Genomic DNA, 16,560 nt, shown 5'->3' with positions numbered 1-16,560 from the left:
GTAGGAGATGCAAGAGTTGCAGGTTCGATCCCTGGTTCAGCAAGATCCCCTGGAGTAGGAAATGCAACCCACTCCAGTATTCTTGCCTGGAAAATCCCATGGACAGAGAAGCCTGGTAGGCTACAGTCCATGGGGTCACAAAGGGGATGCAACTGAGCACACACAGCCATCCATCTAGCTCACTTTAGCAGGAATTTCTGGGGACTTCCCTGGCAGTCCAGTGGTTGAGACTCCATGCTTCCAAAGCAGGGGACATGGGTTCAATCCCTGATGGAAATAGCATGGCCAAAAAATTAGAAGGAATTTCCAAGACCTAAAGGTGTCACCCACCTCCCCCAACTTTTTTTAGATAATATATCACCATTCTGCAACATTTTTGTTTATGGCCACTTGAGTACTTCAACCATTGCTCCTTATTGTGAATAATAGAAGCATATACTTTTGCAGGATCTAACACAGTAGCCTTCAAATTAGACTTGGACAACCATCAATGTGATAAATAGGATCTGGAATAAACAAAGCTTGTCCAGCCTACTGAAGTCTGCACGCTGCTCTTCACTGATTCCTTGATAAGTAGGAGATACACCAGGACCAGTGTTTCCCTGGTGGTGGTATGAAAACCTGATTGCCCTTTGCACCATCTCCTGAAAATCTGTGGCAGCTAGTGGTGTTCACCCATATGTTCTACCATATGTCCTAATATCTTTTTGCAGATTTAAAGATTTTATTGTAGTGTCAATTTAATATCCGCATGTGTGTTAACTCTTTGAATACTGTAATTAAATTGATTTCTTTGTGATGGTGATGGTGATTAGCGCTCACTTAAAATCCAGCTTAGCACTTATTTCCCTCTTCTCAACTGGAAATCATATTTGTGAGGTATGGTACCCATGATCCACAGTGTATTCATGAGTCAACTTCACATTTCGTGTATCTGGTTATACATTTTACATGGCATTTGATTTGATACTCTGAATCCATCTGATTTTAATATAGTGGTGTGTGCGTGTGCCTATGTGGCGTGTGCTCACTTTAGTTTTATGAGCTTGGGAAACTGATTCTACAAATATCATAAATAGGCGTAAATGTATAAGGCTTATTTTTTTGGCAAAGCAATCCATACATTTCTCTTATTTATTAAATCACTGGCTTTGGTGTTACATAGAGATATTTGTAGGCCAATTTCAGAACAGAATTAAAATATTGTGAAAATTACATCTTAATAAATGTTTATTGTAATTTTTGTGTACAGACTTCTTAAATATATTTCATTACTTCCAATCAAGCCTGTGTGCAGTTTTCCCAATCCTGACATGTCATGCTGATTCCGTGATCCTCTTCCCCAATCTGAAGAGTGGCCATACCATCTTGAATTTAATTGTTTAACTGGAGGTAGGGTTGCCAGATAAAATACAAGATACCTGTCTATTTGTCAGATAGACAACAAATACTTTTTTAGTATGTGTGTGTGCCCTGCAGTATTTAGGACACACTTACAACAAAGGGGGGGGGGGGGAAGAGCTGTTGCTTATCTGAAATTCAAATTCAATGGGGTGTCCTGTATTTTTATTTGCTAATTCAGGCAATGCTAGCAGGGTACAGCAACTGATGTACGGCTCTCCACCCCACCCTGAACTGAGATGCTTTCATGGGTGCTAAAAATTATTTCCTTAGCATTAGCCAGCATTCAGAAACAAATGTTCCCGCAGTTCCCCAGAGACAACAGGCATACCATGCCATGTGAGACCGCAGGTGACATTAAATGCACTTACCAGTGGAGAGTATTGCTCCTGGGAATGTTTATATTGCAAAGAAAATCACAGAGTGGTCTCCAGAAAACCGTTTGAGGCAAGTCATTGTGACGTTATCTGGAGGCCCGCTGGCTGGCCTAGCTGGGAGAGAGAACAAGTCAAAAGCCGGGACTCCACATCCTGAAAGACAGTGTAGCCGTGAGGTACAGCATCAGTGCTGGGTGCGAAAGTAGGGACCAGAAGGAGAAATGATAACATCACTCATCTGAGTGCATTAATATGTGTGGTTCATCCTTTTGCAAGAGCACACATCTTTTTAAAATAAAGATCCATGCACCCCAATATTCGTAGTAGCCCTGGTCACCATAGCCAAGACATGGAAGCAACCTGAGTGTCCATCGACAGATGAATGGATAAAGAAGATATGTACATATATACAATGAGATATTACTCAGCCATAAAAAAGAAAATCATGCCAATTGCAGCAACATGGATAGAACTAGAGATGACCACACTGATTGAAGTAAGAGAGAAAGACAAATATATGGTATCACATATATGTGGAATCTAATATTAAAATTATATAAATGAAGTTATTTACAAAATAGAAACAGACTCACAGATTTCAAAATCAACTTTATGGTTACCAAAGGGGAAGTATGGGGGGAAGTGATAAATCAGAAGATTGGGATAACATATACTCACTATTATATATAAAATAGATAGGGACTTAGTTCTCTGGTGGTCTCGTGGTTAGTTTTTAGAACTGAGATCCCACAAACTGTGAGGTGCGGTCAAAAAATAAAATAGATAACTAGTAAGGACCTACTGTATGGCACAGGGAACCCGACTCAATATTCTGTAATAACCTATATGGGAAAAGAATCTGGAAAAGGATGTATGTGAGTATTTGAACAGCTGATTCACTTTGCTGTGCACCTGAAACTAACATGGTATTGTGAAGGAACTGTATTCCAATAAAAAATTTTTAAGTGTAGCTACTAAAATATTTTATTTAAATAGGCCACATGGCATGTGGGATCTTACGTCCCCTGACCAGGAAGCCTGCAGAAGCCTGCAGTGGAAGTGCATAGTCTTAACCACTGAACCACCAGGGAAGTCCCTACCTACCTGGAAATTTAAATTGCGCGTGTGGCTTGCATTTGTGGCTTTCAGTATAATTATACTGAATTATATTAATATAAATAGTGCCAGAATACGGCCAGCATGAATCACTCAGGTTCTTGTGCTCAAGACATTGAAGCATCTTGGTAGTAATGCCTGGCTCTGTGAGCTTATGTGGTCCCCAGGGAGGAGAGAAATGTGAGCTTAGGGATCTTTATGCAAGACACGGGCTTCTCCAGTGGCTCAGACTGTGAAGAATCTGCCTGCAAAGCAGGAGACCTGGGTTTGATCCCTGGGTCAGGAAGGTCCCCTGAAGGAGGAAATGACAACTCACGCCAGTATTCTTGCCTGGAGAATTCCATGGACAGAGGAGCCTGGTAAGCTACGGTCCATAGGGTCACAGAGAATTTGACACTACTTAGCAAGTTAAAACAGAGGTTCAATGCCAGACATAGAGCCTCAAGTCATATTTGTTGGGAAAGAAATGAATCTCATAATTCAGGACAGTATTTCATCTGCACAGTTCAAACTATACTTGAATCTGTGTCTAGAAATGGTCTCCTTGTGGGATAATCAACCCTGATAACAAGACAATTAAACACACCATCAGATTTCCCAGCTTGATAGTAGTCCTCTGTTCTGCAAACCACTGTCAAGGGGCTAGAGGATTCAGATAAAGATGAGGCTGGAGGATTTCCAATTATAGAGGTAGAATTAGACAAATGCACGTGTGCATGGCAGGGGAGGGTGGCCCTAGGGAATGATGATGTGATAGTATCAGTTCAGTTCAGTTGCTCAGTTGTGTCCGACTCTGTGCAAGCCTATGGCCAGCAGCATGCCAGGCTTCCCTGTTCACCACCAACTCCCGCTGCTGCTGCTGCTGCTGCTAAGTCGCTTCAGTCATGTCTGACTCTGTGCGACCCCATAGACAGCAGCCCACCAGGCTCCTCCATCCATGGGATTTTCCAGGCAAGAGTACTGGAGTGGGTTGCCATTGCCTTCTCCAACCAACTCCTGGAGCTTGCTCAAACTCATGTCCATCAAGTGGGTGATGCCACCAACCATCTCATCCTCTGTCATCCCCTTCTGCCTTCAATCTTGCTCAGCCTCAGGGCTTTTTTCCAGTGAGCCAGTTCTTCACATCAGGTGGCCAAAGTATTGGAGCTTCAGCTTCAACATCAGTCCTTCTAATGAATATTTAGGACTGATCTCCTTTAGGATAGACCGGTTGGATCTCCTTGCAGTCCAAGGGACTCTCAAGAGTCTTGTCCAACACCACAGTTCAAAATTCTTCAGTGCTCAACTTTCTTTATAGTCCAACTCTTACATCTATACATGACTACTGGAAAACCATAGCTTTGACTATACAGACCTTTGTTGGCAAAGTCGTGTCTCTGCTTTTTAATATGCTGTCTAGGTTGGTCACAGCTTCTCTTCCAAGGAGCAAGCGTCCTATAATTTCATGGCTGCAGTCACCATCTGCAGAACTGTATGCAGCCTGCCAAGCTCCTCTGTCCAAGGGATTCTCCAGGCAAAGTGCTGGAGTGGGTTGCCATTCCCTTCTCCAGGGTACATTCCCAACCCAGGGACTGAACTCAGGTTTCCCAAATTGCAGGTGGGTTCCTTATCGTCTGAGCCACCAGGGAAGCCTGGTGTGATAGTACAATATGTATTTGGTCTTCATCTCTGGCACAGAGTTCCTAAAATCTTTGAAATTTCTTTAGTGATAATGGTGAAGGGAATGTCCCTTGTTATTCATATCAAGACCCTTTCAATCTTACGGGAAAAGAAAGTGAAAGTGAAAATCGTTCTGTCACATCCGACTCTTTGCGACCCCATGGGCTATACAGTCCATGGAATTCTCTAGGCCAGAATACTGGAGTGGGTAGCCTTTCCCTTCTCCAGGGGATCTTCCCAACCCAGGGGTTTATACTAATAAAGCACCCATCCTTTGAAGGAACCAGTGGTGTCATTAGAGGTTTGAAATTTCCACTGCATCACCCAGGTTTATTTTCTTGGGCTCCAAAATCACTGCAGATGATGATTGCAGCCGTGAAATTAAAAGACACTTGCTCCTTGGAAGAAAAACTGTGACCAACCTAGACAGCATATTACAAAACAGAGACATTACTTTGCCAACAAATGTTCATACAAAGCTATGGCTTTTCCAATAGTCATGTATGAATGTGAGAGTTGGACCATAAAGAAGGCTGAGCACCAAAGAATTGATGGTTTTGAACTGTGGTATTGGAGACTCTTGAGAGTCCCTTGGACTGCAAGGAGATGTCAATCCTAAAGGAAATCAATCCTGAATATTCATTCGAAGGACTGATGCTGAAGTTCAAGCTCAAGCTCCAATACTTTGGCCACCTGATGTGAAGAGCCGACTCATTAGAAAAGATCCTGATGCTTGGAAAGATTGAAGGCCAGAGAAGAAGAGCATGACAAGGGATAAGTTGGTTGGATGGCATCACCAACTTGATGGACATGAGTTTGAGCAAGCTCCAGGAAACGGTGAACAACAGGATGCCTGGCATGCTACAGTTCATGGAGTCACAAAGAGTAGGACACGACTGAGCAACTGAACAACAACAGCAACCCCCAATTTGGGGGAGGCATCCTTGTACCAAGAGGGAGTTGTCCATCTCTGCAGGGACAGAGCCTCCTATATTTAGGACCCTTGCGGACCCCACCCTACCCTAGGCTCTGCTATCACTGGCTGTTCATCTGCATCCTTTATCACATCCTCCCTAATAAACTAGTAATAGTAAGTAAAAGTGTTTCCCCGAGTACTGTGGGCCAAACTAGCAAATTATTGAACCCAAGGAGGGGGTACATGGAAACTGATCTGTAGCCAGGTTGGACAGAAGTGTGGGTAACCTGGGGGACCCATTGTTTCAGTTTAAAATTTTTTTTTCAAGTTTTATTAAAAAAATTGTTTTTATGGGAGTATAGTTGACTTACAATGTTGTGTTAGTTTCAGGTGTATAGCAAAATGAGTCAGTAATACATACACATATATCTACTTTTTTCTGGATTCTTTTCCCATATAGGTCATTACAGAGTATTAAGCAGAGTTCTCTATGCTATACAGTAGGTCTTTATTAGCTATTTTATATAGAGTAGCGTATATTTCAGAGAAGGCAATGGCCCCCCACTCCAGTATTTTTGCCTGGAAAATCCCATGGATTGAGGAGCTTGGTAGGCTGGAGTCCATGGGGTCGCTAAGAGTCGGACTCGACTGAGCGACTTCACTTTCACTTTTCACTTTCATGCATTGGAGAAGGAAATGGCAACGCACTCCAGTGTTCTTGCCTGGAGAATCCCAGGGACGGGGGAGCCCGGTGGGCTGCCTTCTATGGGGTCGCACAGAGTCGGACACGACTGAAGCGACTTAGCAGCAGCAGCAGCATGTATTTAGGGCCTTCCTGGTGGCTCAGACAGTAAAGAATCTGCCTGCAGTGTAGGAGACCCAGGTTTGATCCCTGGGTCAGGAAGATTCCCTGGAGAAGGGAATGGCTCCCCACTCCAGTATTCTTGCCTGGAGAATTCAATGGCCAGAGGACTCTGGCAGACTACAGTCCTTTGGGTTGCAAAGTTGAAGGAGACTGAGTGACTAACACTTTCACTTTTACTTCTCAGTACCACAATCTCCTAAACTGTCCCTCTCCCCACCTCACAACTTTTAAAAAAAGTTTTATGGGAATATAGTTGATTTAAAACATTGTGTTAGTTTCAGGTGTACAGCAAAGTGAGTCAGTAATACATATACATATATCCACTCTTTTTGGACAGAGGAACCTGGCAGGCTACATACAGTCCATGGGGTCACAAAGAATCGGACAGGACTGAGTGACAAACACTTTCACTTTCACCTCACAACTATTTTTTAATGATAAGATCTTAACGTATTACCTCTTTGATTGCTTTACTATCATTGGGGACCCACTACTTTTGATTGGCATCTGAAATAGGGGTGGGAGGCAGTCTAGTGGACTGAGCCTGGAACCTATGTGGTCTGCACCAACCTCAAGTAGATACTGTCGCAAATACCTAATATTAAGGGGAGACTCCACTCATTTGGAGGTCAGAATGTTGTGAGTAGAGAAGTAGTTTTCCCTTCAGTTCAGTTCAGTGGCTCAGTCATGTCTGACTCTTTGCGACCCCGTGGACTGCAGCATGCCAAGCCTCCCTGTCCATCAACTTCCAGAGTTTACTCAAACTCATGTCCTTTGAGTCGGTGATGCCATCCAACCATCTCATCCTCTGCCGTCCCCTTCTTCTCCTGCTTTCAATCTTTCCTAGCATCAGGTTCTTTTCCAGTGAGTCAGTTCTTTGCATCAGGTGGCCAAAACATTGGAGTTTCAGCTTCAGCATCAGTCCTTCCAATGAACATTCAGGACTGATCTCCTTTAGGATGGACTGGTTGGATCTCCTTGCAGTCCAAGGGACTCTCAAGAATCTTCTCCAACACCACAGTTCAAAACTATCAATTCTTTGCTGCTCAGCTTTCTTTATAGTCCAACTCCCATCCATACATGACTGCTGGAAAAACCATAGCCTTGACTAGGCGGACCTTTGTTGGCAAAGTAACGTCTCTGCTTTTTAACATGTTGCTAGTTTGGTCATAACTTTTCTTCCAAGGACTAAGAGTCTTTTTATTTCATGGTTGCAGTCACCATCTGCAGTGATTTTGGAGCCCTCAAAAATAAAGTCTGTCACTGTTTCCACTGTTTGTCCATCTATTTGCCATGAAGTGATGGGACCAGATGTCATGATCTTCGTTTTCTGAATGTTGAGCTTTAAGCCAACTTTTTCACTCTCCTCTTTCACTTTCATCAAGAGGCTCTTTAGTTCTTCACTTTCTGCCATAAGGGTGGTATCATCTTCATATCTGAGGTTATTGATATTTCTCCTGGCAATCTTGATTCCAGCTTGTGCTTCATTCAGTCCAGTGTTTCTCATGATGTACTCTGCATATAAGTTAAATAAGCAGTATGACAATATACAGCCTTGATGTACTCCTTTTCCTATTTGGAACCAGTCTGTTGTTCCATGAAGAGAACCTTGTGCGCCAGGACACAGGAGAAAGGAACAGTGACCCCACAGGAAACTTGCCTGTGGGTGTCCAGGAGTCTCTGGCAAAGGCATGGGTCATTGGTGGCCTGCTGCAGGGTTGGGGGCATGGACTATGGCAGTACTTGCCTGGGATCTTTTGAGGGAAGTTACCATTATCTTCATCACCTCCACCATAGTTTGGCTCCAGGTAAACAGCAGGGAGGGAAAACAGCTCCACAGTCAACAGAAAATTGGATTAAAGATTTACTGAGTGGCCATAGGACTGGAAAAGGTCAGTTTTCATTCCAGTCCCAAAGAAAGGCAATGCCAAAGAATGCTCAAACTACTGCACAAATGCGCTCATCTCACACGCTAGTAAAGTAATGCTCAAAATTCTCCAAGCCAGGCTTCAGAAATATGTGAACCATGAACTTCCTGATGTTCAAGCTGGTTTTAGAAAAGGCAGAGGAACCGGAGATCAAATTGCCAACATCTGCTGGATCATGGAAAAAGCAAGAGAGTTTCAGAAAAACATCTATTTCTGCTTTATTGACTATGCCAAAGCCTTTGACTGTGTGGATCACAATAAACTGGAAAATTCTTCAAGAGATGGGAGTACCAGACCGCCTGACCTGCCTCTTGAGAAATCTGTATGCAGGTCAGGAAGCAACAGTTAGAACTAGACATGGAACAACAGACTGGTTCCAAATAGGAAAAGGAGTGCGTCAAGGCTGTATATTGTCACCCTGCTTATTTAACTTATATGCAGAGTACATCATGAGAAACGCTGGACTGGAAGAAGCACAAGCTGGAATCGAGATTGCCGGGAGAAATATCAATAACCTCAGATATGCAGATGACACCACCCTTATGGCAGAAAGTGAAGAAGAACTAAAAAGTCTCTTGATGAAAGTGAAAGAGGAGAGTGAAAATGTTGGCTTAAAGCTCAACATTCAGAAAACGAAGATCATGGCTTCCGGTCCCATCACTCCATGGGAAATAGATGGACAAACAGTGGAAACAGTGTCAGACTTTATTTTGGGGGGCTCCCAAATCAGTGCAGATGGTGATTGCAGCCATGAAATTAAAAGACGCTTATGACCAACCTAGATAGCATATTCAAAAGCAGAGACATTACTTTGCCAACTAAGGTCCTTCTAGTCAAGGCTATGGTTTTTCCTGTGGTCATGTATGGATGTGAGAGTTGGACTGTGAAGAAGGCTGAGCACCGAAGAATTGTTGCTTTCGAACTGTGGTGTTGGAAAAGACTCTTAAGAGTCCCTTGGACTGCAAGGAGATCCAACCTGTCCATTCTAAAGGAGATCAGTCCTGGGATTTCTTTGGAAGGAATGATGCTAAAGCTGAAACTCCAGTACTTTGGCCACCTCATGCGAAGAGTTGACTCATTGGAAAAGGCTCTGATGATGGGAGGGATTGGGGGCAGGAAGAGAAGGGGACGACAGAGGTTGAGATGGCTGGATGGCATCACTGACTCTATGGACGTGAGTCTGATTGAACTCCGGGAGATGGTGATGGACAGGGAGGCCTGGCGTACTGCAATTCATGAGGTCACAAAGAGTCGGACACGACTGAGCGACTGAACTGAACTGAACTGAAGTGAGCATGGCCCCACCCATCAGAACAAGACCCAGTATCTCCCTCAGTCAGTCTATCCCATCAGGGAGCTTTTGTAAGCCTCTTATCCTTCTCCATCAGAGGGCTGATAGACTGAAAACCACCATCACAGAAAACTAACCGTCTAATCACATGGACCACAGTCTTGTCTAAATAAATGAAACTATGAGCCATGCTGTGTAGGGCCACCCAAGACGGGCGGGTCATGGTGGAGAGGTCTGACAGAATGTGGTTCACTGAAGAAGGGAATGGCAAACCACTTCAGTATTCCTGCCTTGAGAACCCCATGAAAAGTATGAAAAGGCAAGTAGATAGGACACTGAAAGATGAAATCCCCAGGTCGGTAGTTGCACAATATGCTACTACAGACCAGTGGAATAATAACTCCAGAAAGAATGAACAGATGGAGCCAAAGCAAAAACAACACCCAGCTGTGGATATGACTGGTGATGGAAGCAAGGTCCGATGCTGTAAAGAGCAATATTGCATAGTTTTCCCTTAGATGAGTTCTTAAGACCAACGGTCCCACAGGTCAACATGAAAGGTAACAGGAGACGATGATAACACGGCCACCTTAAGTGACAGTGGTGATTCTGACAAACAGAGCCTTCTGTGTGTCGGTTCTGCTCCACCTGCACTGGCTTCTTGAAGGTGCATTCTCTCTCTGCCAGCAGAGATGAAGATTCTGCTGTTTTCCTTAAGTGAGACATTGTTGTTGAGTTGCCAAGTCATATCCGACTCTTTTCTACCCCATGGACTGCAGCATACCAGGCCTCCCTGTCCCTCACTATCTCCCAGAGTTTGCCCAAGTTCATGTCCGTTGAATTGATGATGCTGTCCAGCCATCTCATCCTCTGTCAGTCAATCCTAAAGGAAACCAACCGTGAATATTCACTGGAAGGACTGATGCTGAAGCTGAAGCTCCAATACTTTGGCCACCTGACGCAAACAGCCAACTCATTGGAAAAGACCCTGTTGCTGGGAAACATCACAGGCAAAGTGAATCATTAGAGATTTGTAAAAATGGAAAACAATGCCATTCTTCTAATTTTTTTTGTTTGGCAAAGTGTAATTATTTTTCCAAAAATACGTTGTTTACAGTACTATGTAATGAACTTATCATTAATTTTTAAAAGTTTTTTTAATGTGGAAAATTTTCAAAGTTTTTATTGAATTTGTTACAGTATTGCTTCTGTTTTATGTTTTGATTTTTTTTCTTTTTTTTTTTTTCCCTTTGGCTGGGAGACTTGTGGTATCTTAATTCCCTGACCAGGTATTGAACCTGCACCCCCTGCACTGAAAGGTGAAGTCTTAACCACTGGACTGACAGAGAAGTCTCTATTATATTTAAATAAATATATTAGATTAGCCAAAAAGTTTGTTCAGGTTTTTCTATATGATTTTTTACAAAGAAAAACCCAAAAGAAATTTGGTCAACACTGTGTGTGTGTGTGTGTGTGTGTGTGTGTGTGTGTGTGTGTGTAGGTTCTCAGTTTTTATTCTAATTTGGTAATTATTTCTAATTTGATTGTTAATTCTGATAGATTCTAATTCTAATTAATAAAGCACAAAACCAAAAGATTTTGGAGTCTTCAGTAAGTCAAAGTATATATATATAAAGCTCCTTGCCTTAGTCTGTTTGGGCATCTATAACAAAAATACCATCAATTGGGTGGCTTGCACATTTATTTCTCACAGTTCTGGAAACTGAGAAGTCTGAGATAAAGGCACCCACAGACGTGGTGTCTGGTGAGGACCTGCTTCCTGGTTCAGAAAAGGCTGTCTTTTCTCTGTGTCCTGACATGGCAGGAAAAAAGCGAACTAGCTCTTCTTATAAGGGTACTAATCCCATTCATGGTGGCTCCATCTGCATGACCTACTCACCTCCCAAAGCCCATCACATTGGGGGTTGGGTTTCAATATATGAATTTGGAGGAACATAGACATTCCATTTTTAGCAGTCCTGAAACCCAAAAGTTTGAGACCTGCTGGCAAAGGTAAGTAATCAGGGACTTCCCTGGTGATGCAGTGGCTAACTCTTCTTGCTCCCAAAGCAGGGGGCCTGGGTTCCACCTCTGGTTAGGGAACTAGATCCCATGTGCTACAACTGAAGATCCCAAATGCCGAAAATAAGACCTGGTGTACCCAAATAAATAAATAAAAATTAAAAAAAAATTTAAAGATAAGTAATCATATAGTACACAGTTCAGAGGAACAAAAGGGGGTTGGGAGAACAATATCTAGTGGTCTTGCTCCCGTGACCATCACGTTCTCCTCCCCAAGGCAAACCTCTTCATCAGTTTCTTGTGACTCATGCAAGCGATAGCCAAGGACTACAGAAGCATGTATGTACGTACCATTATCTAACCAATAATAGCATATTATATACACTTTCTGAACCTTGTTTTGTTTTTTGTACATATATCTCAGAGTTCTGTGCCATTCTTTGGCATATGGTATCCCATTTTTATGGATATACCACATTGTATTTAAACATTCCTTTATTGATGGACATGAAGAATGTCAGTAAATTTGTTCTGATCAACAGAAGCTGCACTTGTTCAATTTGACTTATTGACCTTAAGTTCCCATACTAGGGACTTCCCTGGTGGTCCAGTGGCTAAGACTCCAAGATCCCAACACAAGGGCCCTGGGTTCAATCCTTGATCAGGGAACTAGATCCCACATACTATATCTAAAAGATCATGCATGCTGCAACTGATTTGATGCAGCCAAATAAATAAATATTTTTAAAAAGTCCCCATTGTGTTTCTATGACTTTTATGCAAGGGGTTGCACTCAGTGCAACTATAGCACTTTGTAACATTAATATATAACACACATAATGATATAACAGAATAGAATAGAACATCATTAAGTATTTAGTTTTGCCTATAGTCTTCTAGGAACAAGGCTGTTAATTTCATTTTACCCATCTTTCCCTTGCTGCAGAAAATTTGAAACCAATCTATGGAGATTGAATGAAAAGGTGCATTTACATCATTAGTCTAATGGATAAACTTGCTTCCCATTCCCCCCCGTCCCTCCACACTTTATTTGTCCTACCTATGCCCATTGTGGAGAAGACAGTGGCACCCCACTCCAGTACTCTTGCCTGGAAAACCCCATGGAGGGAGGAGCCTGTAAGGCTGCAGTCCGTGGGGTCACTGAGGGTCGGGCACGACTGAGTGATTTCACTTTCCGTTTTCGCTTTCATGCACTGGAGAAGGAAATGGCAACCCACTCCAGCGTTCTTGCCTGGAGAATCCCAGGGATGGGGGAGCCTGGTGGGCTGCCGTCTCTGGGGTTGCAGAGTCGGACACAGCTGAAGTGACTTAGTAGTAGTAGTAATGCCCATTGTAATGCAATGAGGATAGCATTATTAGCCAGAGTGAAATAAGAGCAGTAGTGTTTAATCCCAGGGCTCCCTAAGGTGGGCCAAGTTCACTTAGGGCCCAGGTTACTCTTCAGTGGTGTAGGTGGAGTAGGATGTTATTTGTTCTGTGGCAGAGGTATGCATGCCCACGTCCTGTCTCTGGCTGAGTGTTTGAACTGGATGTTGATTAAATCATAAAACATAAGCATTGGGAAAATGTAAATCATAAACCATGCAATAAAAAAAGAACAGAATTCACAAAAGAAACTGCTACAAGAAGCTATCTCATAAGAGAGTATGAAATCAGCATTTGTGTCAACCAATTGGAGTAATAAAAGGAATCTAAAGAAAGGATGAAATGATCAAACCTGTTCAGGCCTAGATAAGGCCCCAGTCCTTTAGAAGAGTGGCCCAAATCTTCAGAAAGGCCCCAGTCAGTTAGAAGAAGACTGTCCCCAGCTCTATGTTGTGTTCAATCAGATATCTGGGTAAAAATGCATCTGTGAATAAATAAATATTGAGTGTCTACAATTTGCCTGCATTATGACAATGGATTCTCTCCTCTCTTACATTTGTTTCTCAGTGTCAAAATTCTTCCAGGAGTGTTTTATTTCAATGATTGCAAGTCTCTGTTTATTAGACTGATTATAAAATAATACCATCATTAAAAAGGGCAGAATTTAGGACTTCTCTGGTAGTCCAGTGGTTAAGAATGCGCCTGCCAATGCCAGGGGGTATGTGTGTGTTTTCCGTTGCTCAGTCAAGTCTGACTCTGTGACCTCATGGACTGTAGCACTGCCCAGCTCCTCTGTCCATGGGATTTCCCAAGCAAGAATACTGTAGTGGGTTGCCATTTCCTACTCCAGGGGATCTTCCCCACAAGGGACTGAACTCTCATCTCTTATATCTCTTGCATTGGCAGGTGGATTCTTTACCACTGTGTCAATTCTTTACCACAGGGAAGCCAATGCAGGGGACAGGAGTTCAATCCCTGGTCCTCAAAGATCCCATGCCCTGGGGCAACTAAGCCGGTGCCATTACTGAGGATCCTGTGCTCTAGAGCTTGTGCTCTGCAGCAAGAGAAGCTACCGCAACAAGAAGCCTGAAACTAGAGGAAGTGCTCGTGTGGTAATGAAGACCCAGGGCCAAAATAAAGCCAAAAGTAAAGAAATAATAAAAATTTTAAAGAGAGTTGATTTTAGTAATTGGGTAATTCACATGTAAGCTCTATACAAATATTCTATAATCTATGTTTAGAAAATGTTTAAAAGAACAGAACTGGAGAAAATAACAGAAAAGGAAGCATCGTTATGTAACCCTACCAGAATTAGAAGCTATGAGCTTAGGTTAGATTATCTTTTTATTTCTGGAGTTATATGATTAGAGTGTCATTTTCCACCTTCTTCTACTTTAGCATTTCCAGTCATATTTATATATTTATTATTATTTGGCTCTGGCTCCCATCTTCACAAAAGCCTCAAAGTAGCCTGTGTATTTATCTTGAAGAGTGATTATTTCTACAGTCACATATTCGCAAGGCTTTCTGTTTAAAGTTGCATTTTTATCATGCAACTTAATATACTCACTTATCGTAAGTACATATCGAATCAAAATCTTTAATCCCGAAAGTTTCCTGTAGCACAAAACATTGCTCTGTGTACATATTCTAACATTGTCTGGGGACTTCTTTGGCAGGCTGGTGGTTGGGACTCTGAGTTTTCCCTGCCAAGGATGTGGATTCACCTAACTGTGGAACTAGGGGCCCACATACCCTTTGAGACAGCCAAACAAAAACCCCAAAATGAACAAAAATAATATCATTGTCTGAATTAAAATAATTAACATTAATTAAAAGCATTATATTATAAAATATAAACATGTAAATCATAACCCAAGTTGAGAATTTCTTCACTTTTTTCCTATACTCAAAAAAAAAAAAAGAATGTAAGTGGCTTGGGCCTTTTTCAGCTTCTAAGTTTGGGTTCAGTTCAGTTCAGTCACTCAGTAGGGTCTGACTCTTTGTGACCCCATGAACCACAGCACGCCAGGCCTCCCTGTCCATCATCAACTACGAGAGTTCACTCAAACCCATGTCCGTTGAGTCAGTGATGCCATCCAACCATCTCATCCTCTGTTGTCCCCTTCTCCTCCTGCCTTCAATCTTTCCCAGCATCAAGGTCTTTTCAAATGAGTCAGCTTTTCGTATCAGGTGGCCAAAGTATTGGAGTTTCAGCTTTAGCATCAGTCCTTCCAATGAACACCCAGGACTGATCTCCTTTAGGATGCGCTGGTTGGATCTCCTGGCAGTCCAAGGGACTCTCAAGAGTCTTCTCCAACACCACAGTTCAAAAGCATCAATTCTTCGGCACTCAGCTTGTTGATAGTCCAACTCTCACATCCGTACATGACCAAAGGAAAAACCATAGTCTTGACTAGACAGACATTTGTTGGCAAAATAATGTATCTGCTTTTTAATATGCTGTCTAGATTGGTCATAACTTTCCTTCCAAGGAGTAAGCGTCTTTTAATCTCATGGCTGCAATCACCCTCTGCACTGATTTTGGAGCCCAGAAAATAAAGTCAGCCACTGTTTCCACTGTTTCCCCATCTATCACCCATGAAGTGATGGGACTGGATGCCATGATCTTAGTTTTCTGAATGTTGAGCTTTAAGCTAACTTTTTCACTCTCCTCTTTCACTTTCATCAAGAGGCTCTTTAGTTCTTCTTCACTTTCTGCCATAACGGTGGTGTCATCTGCATATCTGACGTTATTCATATTTCTCCCAGCAATCTTGATTCCAGCTTGTGGTTCATCCAGCCCAGCGTTTCTCAAGATCTACTCTGCATATAAGTTAAATAAGCAGGGTGACAATATACAGCCTTGATGTACTCCTTTTCCTATTTGGAACCAGTTTGTTGTTCCATGTCCACTTCTAACTGTGGCTTCCTAACCTACATACAGGTTTCTCAAGAGGCAGGTCAGGTGGTCTGGTATTCCCATCTCTTTCAGAATTTTCCACAGTTTATTGTGATCCACACAGTCAAAGGCTTTGGCATAGTCAATAAAGCAGAAATAGATGTTTTTCTGGAACTCTCTTCCTTCTTTGATGATCCAGCGGATGTTGGCAATTTGATCTCTGGTTCCTCTGCCTTTTCTAAAACCAGCTTGAACATCAGGAAGTTCACGGTTCACGTATTGCTGAAGCCTGGTTTGGAGAATTTTAAACACTACTTTACTAGCATGTGAGATGAGTGCAATTGTGCAGTAGTTTGAACATTCTTTGGCATTGCCTTTCTTTGGGATTGGAATGAAAACTGAGCTTTTCCAGTCCTGTGGCCACTGTTGAGTTTTCCAAATTTGCTGGCAGATTGCGTGCAGCACTTTCACAGTGTCATCTTTCAGTATTTGAAATAGCTCAGTTGGTATTCCATCACCTCCACTAGCTTTGTTCGTAGTGATGCTTCCTAAGGCCCACTTGACTTCACATTCCAGGATGTCTGGGTCCAGATGAGTGATCACACCATCATGATTATCTGGGTCGTGAATATCTTTTTTGTACAGTTCTTCTGTGTATTCTTACCACCTCTTTTCAATACCTTCTACTTCTGTTAGG

This window comes from Ovis canadensis, chromosome 17, assembly GCF_042477335.2.
Source record: "Ovis canadensis isolate MfBH-ARS-UI-01 breed Bighorn chromosome 17, ARS-UI_OviCan_v2, whole genome shotgun sequence".
Lineage (NCBI taxonomy): Eukaryota > Metazoa > Chordata > Mammalia > Artiodactyla > Bovidae > Ovis > Ovis canadensis.
The sequence above is the reverse complement of the archived record's forward strand: the minus strand, read 5'-3'. Positions refer to the sequence as shown.